At 33.8% G+C, this 18,946-nt stretch overlaps 1 non-coding gene across 1 annotated transcript; it reads right to left on the bottom strand.

Moving 5' to 3' along the window:
• Nucleotides 1–2,436: 2,436 nt before the first annotated feature.
• On the bottom strand, nucleotides 2,437–2,508 carry LOC118150813 (small nucleolar RNA SNORD45). Its single transcript, XR_004738948.1, has one exon. It is a non-coding gene; the product is annotated as a small nucleolar RNA SNORD45 (small nucleolar RNA).
• Nucleotides 2,509–18,946: the final 16,438 nt, after the last annotated feature.

Below are 18,946 nucleotides of genomic sequence, written 5' to 3'. Positions count from 1 at the left end.
TTAAACAGGGAATCCTTTCCCCATTGCTTGTTTTTGTCAGGTTTGTCAAAGATTGTATGGTTGCTTCCAATGCCTCTGTTTTGTTCCAGTGGTCTATGTCTCTGTTTTGGTACCAGTACCATGCTGTTTTGATTACTGTAGCCTTGTAGTATAGTTTGAAATCCGGTAGTGTGATGCCCCCCACTGTGTTCATTTTGCTTAGAATTGACTTGGCTATGTGGGCTCTCTTTTGGTTCCATATGAAGTTCATGGTGGTTTTTTTCCAGTTCTGTGAAGAAAGTCAATGGTAGCTTGATGAGGATAGTATTGATTCTGTAAATTACTTTGGGCAGTATAGCCATTTTCACGATATTAATTCTTCCTAACCATGAACATGGAATGTTTCTCCATCTGTTTGTGTCCTCTCTTATTTCGTTGAGCAGTGGTTTGTAGTTTTCCTTGAAGAGGTCCCTTATGTTCCTTGTGAGTTGTATTCCTAGGTATTTTATTCTTTTTGTAGCAATTGTGAATGGCAGTTCGTTCTTGATTTGGCTTTCTTTAAGTCTGTTATTGGTGTAGAGGAATGCTTGTGATTTTTGCATATTGATTTTATATCCTGAGACTTTGCTCAAGTTGCTTATCAGTTTCAGGAGTTTTTGGGCTGAGGTGATGGGGTCTTCTAGGTATACTATCATGTCGTCTGCAAATAGAGTCAATTTGGCTTCCACCTTTCCTATTTGAATACACTTTATTCTTTTTCTTGCCTGATTGCTCTGGCTAGAACTTCCAGTACTATATTGAATAGGAGTGGTGAAAGAGGGCATCCTTGCCTAGTGCCAGATTTCAAAGGGAATGCTTCCAGTTTTTGCCCATTCAGTATGATATTGGCTGTTGGTTTGTCATAAATAGCTTTTATTACTTTGAGATATGTTCCATCGATACCGAGTTTCTTGAGGGTTTTTAGCATAAAGGGCTGTTGAATTTTGTCCAATGCCTTCTCTGCGTCAATTGAGATAATCATGTGGTTTTTGTTTTCGGTTCTGTTTATGTGGTGAATTACGTTTATAGACTTGCGTATGTTGAACCAGCCTTGCATCCCCGGGATGAATCCTACTTGATCATGATGGATAAGTTTTTTGATTTGCGGTTGCAATCAGCTTGCCAATATTTTATTGAAGATTTTTACGTCTATGTTCATCTTTTTTTACAAAATGGAAATGCCTATTCTATGCCCATCCCATCACTGCACTTGAAAGCACATAACTTTTTTGATTTGTTAGATTCACATCTGGAGAGAAATTTTGCTTCAGGATAAATTGCACCTTGAATTTCACCCATGTCTATTCTAGATAATATTTAGATGAAGCTTTAAACTATACATGTTAAAGTTGATGGTGGAGAGAGTTAGGACTCTTGGAGCAGTCAGGATAGAATGCATTTCTTTTGCCTATGAGAAAGACATGAATTTTAAGAGGTAAGGGGTGGGATGATATGGACTGAATATTTGTATTCCCAGAAATCTACATGTTGATGCCCTCTGTGATAGTATTTGAATGTGAGGACTTACAAAGATATCATAAGTTTTTTGCTTATTTAAAATTTTTAAATTATTTTCTGCTTTAAGATATAATTAACAAAAATTGTATATATCTAACTTGAACAACTTGATATTTTGATATATGCATATACTGTGAAATAACCACTGCAATCAGACTAATTAATGTATGAATCACCTCACATAGTTACCGTTTCCATTTCCATGTTTTTTTATTTTTGTGTGTGTCTGGCAAGAACTCTTAAGGTTTACTCTCTTAAAAATGTTTAACTATACCAGCAATGTTATTAACTATGGTGGGTATGCTTATGCTATACATTAGCTCTCCAGAAATCATTTATCTTGTATAACTGAAAATTTGTACTTTTTGACCAAAGTCTTCCCATTTCCCTCTCCATCAAGCCTCTGATACCATCATTCTACTATCTCTTTTTAGGTTTGATTATTTCATATTTCACACATAAAAGAGATGATGCATTATTTTTATTTCTGTGTTCAGTTTATTTTACATAGCATAATTACTTACAGGGTTATTTATTTATTATCATTTTATTTTAGACAGAATCTTGCTCTGTCACCCAGGCTGGAGTGCAGTGGCAGGATCTCAGTTCACTGCAACCTCCGCCTCCTGGGTTCAAGTGATTCTCCTGTTTCAGCCTCCCAAGTAGCTGGGGTTACAGGTGCATGCCACCATGTGCAGATAATTTTTGTAGTTTTAGTAGAGACGGGGTTTCACCATATTAGTCAGGCTGGTCTAGACCTCCTGACATGAGGTGATCCACCCACTTCGGCTTCCCAAAGTGTTGGGAGTTCAGGCATGAGCTGCCATGCCAGACCACAGATTTATGTTGCATACACAGCACTTTATTTATTTATTTATTTTATATTTCTTTTTTTACCCCAAGGTCTTGGTGTAATTTTAGAACTCACTTCAACTTTGGATTCAGCTAAAACATGCCATTACATCATTAACCAATGTTTTATATATAGCACATTTAAAAAAATCAATTCATCTATCGATTGACAGTTAGATTGTTTACATACCTCAGCTATTGTGAATAAAGCTGCAACAAATGTGAGAACGTTAATGTCTCTTACTGAATCAGATCCTGATTTCGGTAATTGTGGGTATACACACATAAGTAAGCTTGCTAGATCAGACAGTAGGTAGCTGTATTTTTTTACTTTTTAAGGAACCTCCAGACTGTTTTCTGTAACAGCTGCACAAACTTTGCCAATAACAGCATAGAAACGTTTCCTTTTCTCTACACCTTGACCATCACTTTTTATATTTTGCTTCTTGATAGTAGCCATTCTAACAGGCATGAGGTAATATCTCATTGTGGTTTTGATTTGCAGTTTTGTGAGAATTAGAGATGTTGAACACCTTTTTATATACTTATTGGCTGTTTGTATGTCTTCTTTCAAGATATATCTATTTGGGTCATTTACCCATTTTCAATACGGTTTTTTTTTTTTGCTATTGAGTTTATGAGTTCATTATATATTTTGGATATCATTCCTTATCAAATATTGGTTTGCACATATTTTATTCCATTTTATAGGTTGTCTTTTCACTTTGTTGACTGTTTCCTTTGCTGTGCTGAAGCTTTTTATTTTGATGTAGTATCACCAGTCTATTTTTTTCTTTGGTTTTGTTGTCTATGCATTTGATGTTATGTTTAATCATTGTCAAGACCAGTGTCAAGAATGTTTCTTCCTATGTTTTCCTCTAGTAGTTTTATGATTTCACCTCTTAAGTGTAAGTCTTTAATTCATGCAAAGATGTCATCAAAATACAAAAATCAGTGGCTTCTATAAAATAGTAATGAACTATCTGAGGAAAAAAATTAATAAAACAATACCATTTAAAATAGCAAAATATACTTAGGAATAAACTTAAAGAAGTGAAAGATATGCACACTGCAAATTGTAAAACAATTACGTACAAAATTAAAGACACCACAGATAAATGCAAAGATGCTCTATGTTTATTGATTTGAAGAACTAATATTGTTAAAATGTCCATACAATTCAAAGTTATCACAGATTTACTTTAATCAATATCAAAATCCCAGTGGTATTCTTTTTACAAACATAAAAAATAATCTTAAAATTCACAAGGAATCAGAAAGTCCCCAAATAGTCAAAGTAATCTTAAACAAGAAAAATACAGGAAGAGGCATCACCCTTCCTAATTTCAAAGCATATTTAAAAGGTACATTTGTCAAAGTAGTTTAATACTGGCACAATAGACATAGACAAATGGAACAGAATAGAGAGCTCAGAAATAAATCTACACATTCACAGTCAGCTGATCTTTGACAAAGGTGAAAGAACAATCAATGAAGAAAGGATGAATGGCCTTGAAACAACTGAATTCTTTCATGCAAGATTATGAAATTGGACCCTTACAGCACATACAAAAATTTTGTAAAAATATAGCATAATTTGGATCTTTTTGAAGTTGGAAGTAATTATAAATATGTGTTTTAAAATGCCTCTGCAGCTTTGGCACTATATTATTTTAATAAAGTAAAATACAATGGATGGTCTTTGTAAAAAATCAAAGACTATGAACATGTTGGTTGCTGCATTTACTGCCACAAGTGCCAAGAAGCTGAATTGGCAAGTTAGTAATGCGTGTGCAGACAGATAGGAGGTGATGCAGAAAACTAGTAAGAATTGACACTTGTGTCTGTTTGGCCTACTGTCAACATTCCAGACAGCAAGAAAGAGGTCAGGAGGTAAGGTGGGCTGTCCTTTAATATTTAGAATTGTAAATCCAAGGATATCAAGATAATACTTTGTAGAGCTATGTTTGATATATTTTAATATACCACATCCTTTTTGAAGAAGAAAGTACAGCTTTCATCACATAAAGTCATCAACTTCTTAAAAAAAACCCACCCTGTAATGGATTAATGAATCATTTAACTGAAAACTGATTCAGAAAATTTGGAGTTATTCCTAAAATTGTGAATTACACAAAGATAAGGCAAAAGTAATGAGATATACAACCCCTAATACTTAGATACTTTGAGTGAAGCACAGCTTCTGATAGTGAACTCACATAGAAACAATGGTTAATGTCTGCGGCCGCTTATTTTAGAGAAGCATCATCCGTAAAGCTTTAGATTTTTTTTTCTTTTTTTTTTTTTTTTTTTTTGAGACGCAGTTTGTATCTGTCACCCAGGCTGGAGTGCAGGGTCATGATCTGGGCTCACTGCAACCTCCACCTCTTAAATTCAAGGGATTCTGCCACCTCAGCTTCCTGAGTAGCTGGGACTACAGGTGCGTACCACCACACCCAGATAATTTTTGTATTTTCAGTAGAGATGGGTTCCACTTTGTTAACCAGACTGGTCTTAAACTCCCGATCTCAGATGATTCGCCCACCTTGGTCTCACAACGTGATGGGATTATAGGTGTGAGCCACCACGCCTGTCCAGAGAAATTTGTGTAGAAGACATAGATGTAAGCCTGCCTTGTTTTCACAAAACGATCAGGTTACAGAACACCATCAATAAAAATAAGTATTTGTTAGTTGTCCTGAAAAATATTTTTTTCTTTAATAACAAGAGCATTTAATTATCTACAGGTGAAGAATTTACAAAATTGTGGTATATCAATGTGGATTATATAAATGAAGTAGAAAAAGAATCATTTTAAATTCTTGACAAGGTTTTAATTTTCTTCCAGGGTCTGGACTTTAAAACTGGCCTTTTAACTAGTGACAATTTAAGAATGATAAAGAACACTTAACTGGAGAACTGAAAAAATATTCTAATATTTTCCCTAGCAAATAGTATATACCTTTTTGTTCCTCTATTTCCTTTTGTTTGTTTTTGAGGACATAGTTACAAATACAAAACTCAAAATATTTCTTGTTGATACTCAGAATTTGTTCGACTTCATAATTTCAATTTCATATTTCTTCCTCTTCTTAGGTCTAGAAAAGAAACAATTTATGGAACAACTGTAAATTATAAAATTTAAAACATTTTAACTGGATAGGTTCAGGTGAAATAATTTTATGGGTGATATTATGTAGTACTCAATATTAATGTGATACTTTGAAAAAGGAGAAAGTTTTCAAAACCTCCATATGTCTTTATTTGAAGTTTATACTCTACTTCATAACAGTTTCTCTGTTACCTTTTTTATTATTTTAGAGCACATTTGCAGATTAAATTTCAATGCAATAATTGTGCATCTGTTCCAAAGAACGAATGTATAAAAGAATAATCATAGACAGATCTTTTAATATATTAGTGACTTCAAGTTTATTTACTTTAATTCTATTGGCTTCCAATAGCCATTGAAGTACATTTTGGAAATGTTGTTTAGGACTAAAATCTGACTTTATTTTTGATAATATGAATTACATAATTTAAACAGAAGCCATTTGTCTTGATGACATGTCAATAAAATTAATATACATTACATATTAAAAGTGAAAATTAATAGATTCATATTTTTTATCTCCCATTTTGCAACTCTGTAGCAAATTTAACTAGTTGGGTGTATAACCTTGTGTTTTTCTAGACATAAATATGCCGATTTTCCCCAAACTTAGATTATAAAAAAAAAAATTATTGGTCTTTTTCTTTTACCTGTAAATATGTCAGTATTTCTCTGTCAATACGTATTTACCATTCCAACAAAATAAATAGCTGTAGAATTATACTTAATATAAACACTGAGTAACATATTTATCCATACCCCTGTTAATGAGATATTTGGTTTATTTCACTTTCTCCTATAAATATTGCTGCAATTAATTTTCTTACGCGTTTTGTAAAATATAGATAAAAACATGAGAAATATGTGAAAAGCTATGATAAAATGAGAAAAATAAGGGTACTATGAAAAGGAAAGAAAATAAAATGATTAGAAGCAAAACTAAATATTAATTATCATATTTCATGGAATCTAAACTTCCAATAATTCTCAGATTTACTATTATCTTATGTACTATCCAGAAAAGAAATTGCTGGGAATTTACTTTGGCACAATTATCCCTTGTCAAAATAAAATTTGAAAAATATTTAGCTTCAATTATTAAATACATCTTGTATAATTTGTATTAAAATGAAATAGAATTTATGTGCCCTCTTGTTATTTACCTTGTAGATTTAGGCTTTGGAGTGATTAATGTTTCATGATATTCTAAATAAAAAATACGTTTCTGTCTAAGACAGAATGTTAAAATTTAACTGCAAATAAATAATTTTAATGCTGAATTCCTTTAATTTTTAACCTTTAAATTATAATGCAAAACATAATCACAAACACTTTCTGAGAACAATGCTAAGCAATTTTATGATATTTTTATGCATGATCATCTTTTTTAACTTCTTTGCTACCTATATGTTTATATCTTCTTACACAAGGATATCTCACATTCAGATGATTAGTATATGTATATATAATATACATATCATTTATCAGAATATAATATATAATGACAATAATTAAGAATATGGATGTGCAATTAGACCAATGAAACAGAATAGAAAGTTTAGATATTTTTAAAATATTTGCTTTATGATACGCATGACCCTGAAGCTCAGTGAAGAAAGAAATATAATCTCCAATTATTATTGAGTCACTTGGATATTAATATACAAATAATGGATACTGATTTCTATCTGACACCATGCGCAAAGTTATTATAGATCTCACTGTGAAGAATAAAAGGAAAAATATCCAGAAGAAAACATTTATACATGTATGAACTTAGAATGAGAAAATATTTTAAAAATAAGACACGAAAAACACTAAAACACTAAATGTAAATAAAAATATACATCTACATGTTGAAAGCAGACTTTATTAAAATTAAACATATGTGTTTACCATTACACATTAGGAGAGTATAAAACCAAGTTCTAGTGTGGAAAATAATATTTTCAAGAAATATCTGCAAAAGAACTCACATTCATAATATATAAAGATCTTCTACAACTCTATTGGTAAAACATAGATAACTCAGTGATAAATGAGTAAATATAATTGAGCATCAGCCCACATATAAACGTGGGGGATTTAGAAAAACAGTTTTGCCCAGATCAAGTATATTGTATGATTTATTTGCAAAAGTTTTCAACAGAGAAATAACTAATCTATACTGTTAGCGAAACTGGAAAGGTTCCCTTGTCCCCCTCGCAGGGTATGCTATGGGGCTGTGGCTTGCTTCTTCAGTGTCCCTGCTACTGAGACCTTTAGGGGAGCATACAGATGGGCAGATTGTGGGGCTCCAACTACCCCACGGCAGTGTGGGTGTGTGTTACAGGGTGTTCTGTTTGTCGTCTATTGGCAGTTTTTGTTAACCAGCTCAGTTGGATCCACTTTATTATCAGAAGAACAAAGGGATTTCTGTGGCTCTTCACCCAATGGGGGAGCCAGAAGGGAGATGGTTTTCCCTTGGAGTTGGGCTGCTTTCCAACTGCCCCCAGCCAAACTCCACCTCTTCCGGCTGGTCGATGGCGTGCTGGTGCCTGTCAGTGTGATCTTCTGCCAGGGTGCTTCACTCCATGTCCTTGGGATTACCAGTCTCTTGCGTCTTTTTCTGCTGATGTGCCCTTCCACCAATGTGCTCCTCTCAATGTCTGTCTGCCTTTGTGTCTGCCCACTAGGGTCTCGGGTTTTTATAGGCCTGGGATGGAGGTGTGGCAGGCCAGGGTGGTCTTGGGAAATGCAACATTTGGGCAGGAAATGCCTGTCCTCACCTAGGTCCCTGGGGCCAAGGGTGGAGCCCTAGCAAGGGACCTGCCTTTCTCTACCCAACGCTTCCCTTCCTCATCTGTATCATTTAAAGGGACCATGCTCTCCCTTTCCCAGAACTCCTGTATCATTAGCAGTCAAGAAAAGTGTTACCTTTGGAAGCATTAACGTGGACATGAGCACTGTAAATGCTTACTTCATTGACCCAGGTTCTGGTTCTGTGGATGTTTACTTTATAAAAAAAATTGAGATGTACACTTAGGATTTGCATATTTTTTTGTATACAGAGATTAATGAATAGTTTTAGATCACTACAAAAACAAAAGACACAATGATTTGTTAGTGCTTACTATGAACCAGGCATTAATCCAAGTTATTTACATAAATTGACTCACTTAATGTTCCCAACCCTATGAGGTCATTAAGTATCTTACCTAAAGTTATGCAGCTAATGAGTTGTGAAGTCAAAATTGAAAACCCTATAGCCTAACTACAAAGCCTAAGTGCTTAACCACCCTACTATATCTCAGAATGTAATTGTTCCTTTTGATGTTAATTTTTTAATTGTAAATTTTGTCTAGTCAACAATTCCATATAAATTAATGTATCTAAATAGTAGCTTTTTGTTTTTGCTTGTTTAGTTCCTTGAAATGCAGTTACTAAGAACAGTTTATCAATCTTGCTTTTAGATTCATAACTAGAGAAATCCTCTATCATGGAATTTAAGGTAGATAAATGGAACAACTTGTATCTACTTTTAATCTTAGAAGCAAAATGTTCAGAAAGGCATTTTCAGTTTGTTCATTTTTTTTCTTTATTTTAAAAATTGTAATGTTTAAATTATGTGGGTGCATAGTAGATGTATATATTTATGGGGTATATGAGATATTTTGATACAGGCATACAATGCATAACAATCACATGGGAATAAATGTGGTATCAAACACCTCAAGCATTTATCTTTTCTGTGTTTTACAAACAATCCAATGATACTCCTTTAGTTATTTTAAAATGCACAATAAATTATTGTTGACTGTAGTTATTCCCAGCCTCTAGTAGTCATCCTTTTGCTCTCTATCTATATGAGTTCAATTGTTTTAATTTTAGCTCCTACAAATAAGTGAGGATATGCTAAGTTTGTCTTTCTTTGCCTGGCTTATTTCAGATAACATAATGACTTCCAGACCCATACATGTTTTTGCAAATGACAGGATCTAATTCTTTTTTAATGGCTGAATAGCACCCCATTGTGTATATGTTCCACATTTTCTTTATCCATTCATCTGTTGATGGACACTTAGATTGATTGCAAGTCTTGGCTACTGTAGACAGTGCTGTAACAAATGTGGAAGTGCAGATATTTCTTCAATATACTGAATTCATTTATTTTGGGTATATATCAAGCAGTAGGATTGCTGGATCTCATGGTAGCTCTATTTTTAGTTTTTTGAGGAATCTCTAGATTGTTCACCATATTGGTTGAACTAATTTACATTCCACCGAGTTTACAAGCATACCCTTGTCTCCACATCTCTGTCAACATTTGTTATTGCCTATTTTTATGTACTAGCCATTTTAACTGGAGCAACATGATATCTCATTTCAGTTTCACTTTGCAGTTCTCTGATGATCAATGATAGCACCTTCCTATGCCTGTTCACCATTTGTATGTCTTCTGTTGAGGAATGTCTATTCAGATAGTTTTACCACTTTAAAACAGATTATTATAATTACTCCTAGATTTTTGTTAGCTCCTTATACGTTCTGGTTTTTAATTCCTTGCCATGTAGTAGTTTGTAGATATTTTCTCCCATTCTGTGGGTTGTCATTGTGTCTATACTTTGTTCACTTTGTCATTTGCTGTGCTTTTTAACTTAATGTGCTTCCATTTGTACATTTTTGCTTTGGTGGCCTGTGCTTGTGGGGTATTTTTCAAGAAACTATTGTTCAATTCAATATCTTAAAGAGTTTCCCAAATTTTTTTTCAGTAGTTTTATAGTTCGAGGTCTTAGATTTAAGTCTTTAATTCATTTTGATTTAATATTTGTATATGGTGAGATATAGGACTTTAGTGTCATTTTTCTGCCTATAAATGTTCAGTTTTCTCAGCACAATTTTTTGAAGTGATTATCCTTTTCCCAATGTACGTTCTTGGCATGTTTGTTGAAAATGAGTTGAGTGTGGATTTATAACTTTATTACTGGGTTCTCTGTTCTGTTTCATTGATTCATGTGTCTTATTTAATGCCGTTACCATGCTGTTTTGCCTACTGTTGCTCTGCATTATAATTTGAAGCCAGGTAATGTGATTCCTCCAGTGTTGTTCTTTTTGCTCAGGATAGCATCAGCTACTCTGGGTCTTTCATGATTTCATATTAATTTTACAACAGTTTCTGTGAAGAATGTTATTGGTAATTTGGTAAAAATTGCATTGAATCTGTATAATGCTTTGGGTAGTGTAGACATTTTAACAATATTGATTCTTCCTAACTATGAATGTAGGATAACTTTCCATTTTTTTGGTGTTTTCCTCAATTTTATTTCAAGAGTGTTTTATAGTATTCATTGTAGAGATCTTTCCCTCCTTTGGTAAATTAATCCCTACTTATTTTATTTTATTTGTAGCTATCGTAAATGAAATTACTTTCTTGATTACTTTTTCAGATTGTTTGGTGTTGGCATATAGAAATGCTCCTGATGTTTTGCATGTTAATTTTGTATTCAGCAACATTTTCATATTTGTTCATCACTTCTAACATATACATATATATATATAGTTTGTTTGTTTGTTTGTTTTTGCTGGAGTCTTTAGTTTTTTCCAAATACAAGATCCTATTGTCTGCAAACAAGGATAACTTGCTTCTTCCTTTCCAATTTGTATGCTCTTTCTCTTCTCTGATTATTGTAGCTATGACTTCCAATACTGTGTTGAATACTAGTGGTGAAAGTGGACATCTTTGTCATAGCCAGTTCTTAGAGGAAAGACTTTCAGTATTATACCAGCTGTGGTTTTGTCATACACAGCTTTTATTGTGTGAAGGTATGTACCTTCTATACCCAGATTTTTGTGAATGTTTGTCATGAAAGTATGTTGAATATTATCTAGTGGTTTTTCAGCATCAATTGAAATAATCATACAGATTTTTTCCTTCATTCTGTTGATACGATGTATCACATAGACTGTTTTGCGTAGGTTGAACCATGGTTGCATCCCCGGAATAAATCTCACTTATCATGGATAATCATGAAGATCATGAAAAATGATCTTTTTAGTATGTTGCTGAATTTAATTGGCTAGCATTTTGGTAACCATTTTGCATCAGTGTTCAACAGGGATATTGACAGGTGGGATGATTTTTATGTGTCTTTGGTTTTGGTGTAGGGTAATATTTGCCACATAGAATATGTTTAGAAGTATTCCCTCCTTTGTTATTATTGGACTAGTTTGAGTGTGATTGATATAACCTCTTCTTTAAATGTTTTGATATAATTTAGCAGTGAAAAGATTAGGTCCCAGGATTTTCTTTACTGGGAGAGTTACTGTACCGTGGTTTCAATTTCACTAAATATTTTTGGTCTATTAATCTTTTGAATTTATCCATGGTTCAAATTTGGCAGACTGTATATAATTGGAAATTTATTGATCTCGTTTTTTTTACTTTTTACAATTTGCTGGCTTATAGTTGCTCATAGTAGCCCCTAATAAGCCTTTGAATGTCTGCAGTATCAGTGGTAATGCCTAATTTTTTACCTCTGAATTTATTTCTGTCTTCTTTCTTTTGTTAACTTAGTCTGGCTAAAGGTTTGTTGATTTTGTTTACCTTATCAAAAAACTTACTTTTTATTTTGTTGGTCTTTGTGGTGTTTCCTTTATTTCAATTTCATTTATTTATGCTTGATCTTTATTACGTATTTTCTTCTATTAATGTTCAGTTTGGATTGCTCTTCTTTTCTGATTCATTAGATACATGATTAGATTGCTTATTTGTAGATTTTAAATTTTTCATGTAGGCACTTGCAGTGATAAACTTTCCTCTTAATACACTCTTTAGTGTACCCCATAGGTTTTGGTATGTTGCATTTCTGTTACTTGCTTCAAGACATTTTTAAGTTTTCTTTCTAATTTCTTTTTTAATGCACCAGGTATTCAGCAGCATATGGTGTAATTTCGATGTGTTCACAAACTTTCTGAAATTCTTATTATTGATATATAGTTTAATTTTCTTCAGAGAAGATGCTTAATATGGTTTATTTTTTCTGGATTGTTAAGACATTTTATGGATAATATATGGTCTATTCTTGAGAATAATCCATGTGCTTTGCGGAAGAATGTGTATTTTTCAGTTGTTGGATGAAATGGTCTGTAAATATTTATTAGTTCCATTTAGTCTATAGAGCAAATTAAGTCTATTTTTTTTCTGCCTGGATGATCTGTACTACATGAAAAGTGGGGAGCTAAAGTCTCTGGCTATTATTGTACTGGAGTCTCTCTCTTTACCTCTAATAGCACTCACTTTATGTATCTAAGTACTCCAGTGTTATGTGAATATATATTTAAAAGTATTATCACCTTGCTGATTTGACCCCTTTATCATTATAAAATGACCTCCTTTATCATTTTTATTATTTTTGCCTTAAAGTATATTTGTCTGATGTAAGTATAGCTACTTCTAATTTTTTGGGTTTTCATTTGCCTGGGATATCTTTTTTTATTTTTATTTTTTATTTTATTTTTAGTCTATGCATGTCTCTATAGGTGAAGTATGTTTCTTGTAGGCAACAGATTGTGGGTCTTATTTCATTATCCATTAAGCCACTGTATACTGTTTGATTAAAGTGTTTAGACCATTTACATTCTTTGTTATGATTGATAAGTAATGGCATGGTTCTGCCATTTTATGTGTTGTTTCTGGTTGTTTTGTGATCTTTTCTTTCTCTTTTCCTTCCTTTCTCTCTCTTAGTGAAGATGATTTTCTATGATGGTATGGAATACAGTTTGGCTCTGTGCCTCCCCACAAATCTCACCTTGAATTGTAATTCCCAGAGTCACTATGTGTTAAGGACATGAACAGGTAGAGGTAATTGAATCATGGGGGAGGTTCACCCATGCTGTTCTTGAGATAGTGAGTCTCATGAGATCTGATGGTTTTATAAACGTTTGGCATTTTTCCTGCTTGTACTTATTCTCTCTGCTGCTGCCCTGTGAAGAGATGCCTTGTATCATAATTGTAAGTTTCCTGAGGCCTCTCCAGTCATGTGGAATTCTGAGTCAATTAAACTTTTTTCCTTTATAAATTACTCAGTCTTGGGTATTTCTTCATAGCAGCATAAGAATGAACTAATACAATGTTTTAATTTCTTGTTTTTAACTTTTTGTATACTTGTTGTATGTTTTTTGATTTGAGGTTTCCATGAGGCTTGCAGTGTTATATTATAACCTATTATTTTAAACTGATGACAACTTAAATCATATTGCATAAAAAAGCAAGCAGAAAACTAATGAAAAGTGTACAATTTAACTTCATGCCCCTGTTTCCTATGTTTTTGTTGTGTCTATTTATATCTTAGTGTACTGTCTGTGCTCTGAAAATTTGCTGTAGTTATCATTTCTATTGGTTTATATCTTAGTCTTTCTATTGGAGATATGAGTAGTTTACACACCACAATTGCAGTGTTATAGTTATCAGTGTTTTGTTTTGTTTGTTTGCTTATTTGTTTTTGAGATGGAGTTTCACTTTTGTCAACCAGGCTGGAGTGTAATGGCGCAATCTCAGCTAACTGCAACTTTCTTCTTCTGGGTTCAAGAAATTCTCCTGTTTCAGTTTCCCAAGTAGCTGGGATTACAGACCCCCAGCACCATACCCAGCTAACTTTTTAATTTTTACCAGAAATGGGATTTCACCATGTTGGCCAGGCTGGTCTCAAACTCCTGACCTTAGGTGATCGGCCAACTTGTGCCTCTCAACGTGCTGGAATTACAGGCATGAGCCACTGCGTCCCACCATCAGTGTTTTTTAAAAGTATTTATTTTTACCTGTGAGTTTTGTACCTTCAAATAATTTCTTATTGTTCACTATTGATTTTTTTCTTTTTAATTGAAGAAATTTTATCATTTCTTGCAGGACAGGTCTAGTGTTGATACAATTCCTCTGCTTTTGTTTTTCTGGGGAAGTCTTTATTTCTCCTTATGCCTGAAAGATAACTTCCCTGGTTATACTATGCTAGGTAAATCTATTTATTTTATTCAGCACTTTAAAAATGTCATCTTTCTCATGGCATGTAAGATTTTTACTGAGAAGTGTTCTATCAGACATATTGGAGCCTCATTGATGCTATTTTTTTCTCTTGCTACTTTTAAGTCCCTTTCTTTATCCATGATATTTGGAAGTTGATTATTAAGTTCTTTAAGGTAGTCTCATTTGGATGAAATCTTCTTAGCATTCTATAACCTTCTTGAACTTGAATATTGATACATTTTGCTAGAATTAGGAAATTCTCTGTTATAGCTTTGAATAGACTGCCTACCCTTATCTCTTTTTCCTAAGTTATCTTTAACACCAATAACACTTAGATTTTTACTTTTGAGGTTGTTTTTTATATGTTTTAGACACAGTTTATTCTTTTTAAATTATTTTATCTTTTGTCTCTTCTGTGTATTTTCAAATAGCCTATCTTCAAGCTGATTAATTCTTTTTCTGCTTCACAAATTCTGCTGATAAGATATTCTGATTCATTATTCAGTATGCCAACTGCATTTTTGAGCAAGAGAATTTCTGTTTGATTCTCTTTTTTTAACTGATTTTTTTTTCTGTTTCTGTTTTTTAATTGTATTTCAAGTTCTGGGATACATGCCCAGAATGTTCAGGTTTGTTACATAGGTATACAAGTGGCATGGTGGTTTGCTGCACCCAACACCCCATCATCTACATTAGGTATTTCTCCTAATGATATTCCTCCTCTTGCATCCCAACTCCTAACAGGACCTAGTATGTAATGTTCACCTCCCTGTGTCCATATGTTCTCATTGTTCAACTCCCATTTATGAGCGAGAACATGTGGTGTCTGGTTTACTGTTCCAGTGTTAGTTTGCTGAGAATGATGGTTTCCAGCTTCATCTATGTCCCTGCATAGGACAAGAACTCATCCTTTTTTTATGGCTGCATAGTATTCTGTGGCGTATATGTGCCACATTTTCTTTATCCAGTCTATCATTGATGGGCATTTGGGTTGGTTCCAAGTCTGCTATTGTGAATAGTCCTGCAATAAACATATGTGTGCATGTGTTTTTATAGTAGAATGATTTATAATCCTTTGAGTATATATCAAGTAATGGAATTACTAGGTTAAATGGTATTTCTGGTTCTAGATCCTTGATGAATCTAGAACTGTCTTCTACAATGGTTGTACTAATTTGCACTCCCACCAACAGTGTAAAAGTATTCCTATTTCTCAATATCCTCCACAGCTTCTGTTGTTTCCTGACTTTTTTTTTTTTTTTTTTTTTGAGATGGAGTTTCGCTCTTGTTACCCAGGCTGGAGTGCAATGGCGCAATCTCGGCTCACCGCAACCTCCGCCTCCTGGGCTCAGGCAATTCTCCTGCCTCAGCCTCCCGAGTAGCTGGGATTACAGGCACCGCCACCATGCCCAGCTAATTTTTTGTATTTTTAGAAGAGACAGGATTTCACCATCTTGACCTGGATGGTCTCAATCTCTTGACCTTGTGATCCACCTGCCTCGGCCTCCCAAAGTGCTGGGATTACAGGCGTGAGCCACCGCGCCCGGCCCCTGTTTCCTGACTTTTTAATGATTGTCAGTCTAACTGGTGTGAGATGGTATCTCATTCTGGTTTTAATTTGCATTATGCTAATGACCAGTGATGATGGGTTTTTCTTTTTCTTATGTTTATTGGTCACATAAATGTCTTCTTTTGAAAACTATCAGTTCATATCCTTTGCCCACTTTTTGATGAAGTTGTTTGTTTTTTCTTATAAATTTAAGTTCCTTGTAGATTCTAGATATTAGCTCTTTTTCAGATGGATAGATTTCAAACATTTTCTCCCATTCTGTAGGTTGCCTGTTCACTCTGATGGTAGTTTCATTTGCTGTGCAGAAGCTCTTTAGTTTAATTAGGTCCCATTTGTCAATTTTGGCATTTTTGCAATTGCTTTTGGTATTTTCGTCATGAAGTCTTTGCCCATGCCTATGTCCTGAATGGCACTGTCTAGGTTTTCTTCTAAGGTTTTTATGGTTTTAGGTATGACATTTAAATCTTTAATACCTCTTGAGTTAATTTTTGTATAAGATGTAAAGATTGAGTCCAGTTTCAGTTTTCTGCATATGGCTAGCCAGTTTTCCAAATACCATTTATTAAATAGGGAATGCTTTCCTCATTGCTTGTTTTTTCAGGTTTTTAAAAGATCAGATGGTTGTAGATGAGTGACGTTATTTATGAGGCCTCTGTTCTGTTCCATTGGTCTATATATCTGTTTTGGTATGAGTACCATGGTGTTTTGGTTACTGTAATCTTATAGTGTAAAGTTGGGTAGAGTGATGCCTCCAGCTTTGTTCTTTTTGCTTAGGATTGTCTTGGCTATATAAGCTCTTTTTTGGTTCTATATGAAATTTAATGTAGTTTTTTCTAATTCTGTGAAGAAAGTCGATGGTAGCCTGATAGGAATAGCATTGAATTTATAAGTTACTTTGGGCAATATGGCCATTTTCATGATATTGATTCTTCCTATCCATGAGCACGGAATGATTTTTCATTTGCTTGTGTCCTCTTTTATTTCCTTGAGTAATGGTTTGTAGTTCTCCTTGAAGAGATCCTTGTCATCCCTTGTAAGTTGTATTCCTAGGTATTTTATTCTCTTTGTAGCAATATGAATGGGAGTTCACTCATGACTTGGCTCTCTCTATTATTGATGTACAGAATGCTTGTGATTTTTGCACATTGATTTTGTTTCTGGAGACTTTGCTGATGTTGCTTATCTGCTTAAGGAGTTTTGGGGCTGAGACGACGGGGTCTTCTAAATATACAATCATGTCATCTGCAAACAGAGATAATTTGACTTCCTCTTTTCCTTTTTGTATACCCTTTATTTCTTTCTCTTGCCTGATTGCCCTGGCCAGAACTTTTAATACTACATTAAATAGGAGTGGTGAGAGAGGGCATCCTTGTCTTGTGCTGGTTTTCAAAAAAATTCTTCCAGATTTTGTCCATTCAGTATGATATTGGCTGTGGGCTTGTCATAAATAGCTCTTATTATTTCGTGATACATTCCATTAATACAAAAAGTGCATTGAGTGTTTTTAGCATATAGGAGTTTTTAATTTTCTCAAAGGCCTTTTCTGTATCTATTGAGATAATCATGTGGCTTTTGTCATTGGTTCTGTTTATGTGGTAGACTACATTTATTAATTTGTGTATGTTTAACCAGCCTTGCACCCCAGGAATGAAGCCTACTTGTTCATGGTGGATAAACTTTTTAATGTGCTGCTGTATTTGATTTGTCGGTATTTTATTGAGGATTTTCACATCGATGTTCATCGGGGATATTGGCCTGAAACTTTCTTTTTTTGTTGTGTCTCTGCCAGGTTTTGGTATCAGGATGTTGCTGGCTTCATGAAATGTGTTACAGGAGGATTCCCTCTTTTTTCATTGTTTGCAACATTTTTAGAAGGAATTGTACCACCTCTTCTTTGTACCTCTGGTAGAATTCAGCTTTGAATCCCTCTGGTCCTGGGTTGTTTTTTTTTTTTTTTTGGTTGGTAGGTTATTAATTACTGTCTCAATTTCGGAACTTGTTATTGGTCTATTCAGGGATGTGACTTCTTCCTAGTGTAGTCTTTGGAGGGTGTATTTGTCCAGGAATTTATCCATTTTTTATTTTCATAGAGGCGTTTACAGTATTCTCTAATTGTCATTTGTATTTCTGTTGCATCAGTGGTGATATCCTTTTTATCATATTTCATTGTATATATTTGATTCTTCTTTCTTCTTTATTAATCTGGCCACTGATTTATTTTTATTTTGTTAATCTTTAAAAAAGCTCCTGGATACATTGATTTTTTAAAGGATTTTCATGTCTCTATCTTTTTCAGTTCTGCTCTGATCTTAGCTATTTCTTGTATTCTACTAGCTTTTGAATTTGTTTGCTCTTGCCTCTTTAATTCTTTTAATAGTGATGTTAGGGTGTTGATTTAGGATCTTTCCCACTTTCTCATGTGGGCATTTAGTGCTATAAATTTCCTTCTTAACACTGCTTTAGGTATGTCTCAGAGATTCTGGTACATTGTCTCTTTGTTCTCACTGGTTTCAAAGAACTTATTTATTTCTTCCTTAATTTTGTTGTTTACCCAGTAGTCATTCAGGAGCAGGTTGTTAAATTGTATATGTAGTCATGGGGTTTTGAGTGAGTTTCTTAATCCTAAGTTCTAATTTGATTTCACTGTGCTCTGAGAGACTGATTGTTATGATTTTCATTTTTTTTGCATTTCCTGAGGAGTATTTGACTTTTATTTATATGGTCAGTTTTAGAATAAGTGTGATGTGGTGCTAAGAAGAATGTATATTCTGTTGATTCGTGGTGGGGAGTTCTGTAGGACCACAGGAACCCCTTGGTGCTCTACTCCACTGTGGCTGAGCTGGTAGCTAAGCTTCATAGTGAAGTCCCCTTTACTATT

This window comes from Callithrix jacchus, chromosome X (genome assembly GCF_049354715.1).
Source record: "Callithrix jacchus isolate 240 chromosome X, calJac240_pri, whole genome shotgun sequence".
Classification (NCBI taxonomy): Eukaryota; Metazoa; Chordata; class Mammalia; order Primates; family Cebidae; genus Callithrix; species Callithrix jacchus.
The sequence above is the reverse complement of the archived record's forward strand: the minus strand, read 5'-3'. Positions and strand labels throughout refer to the sequence as shown.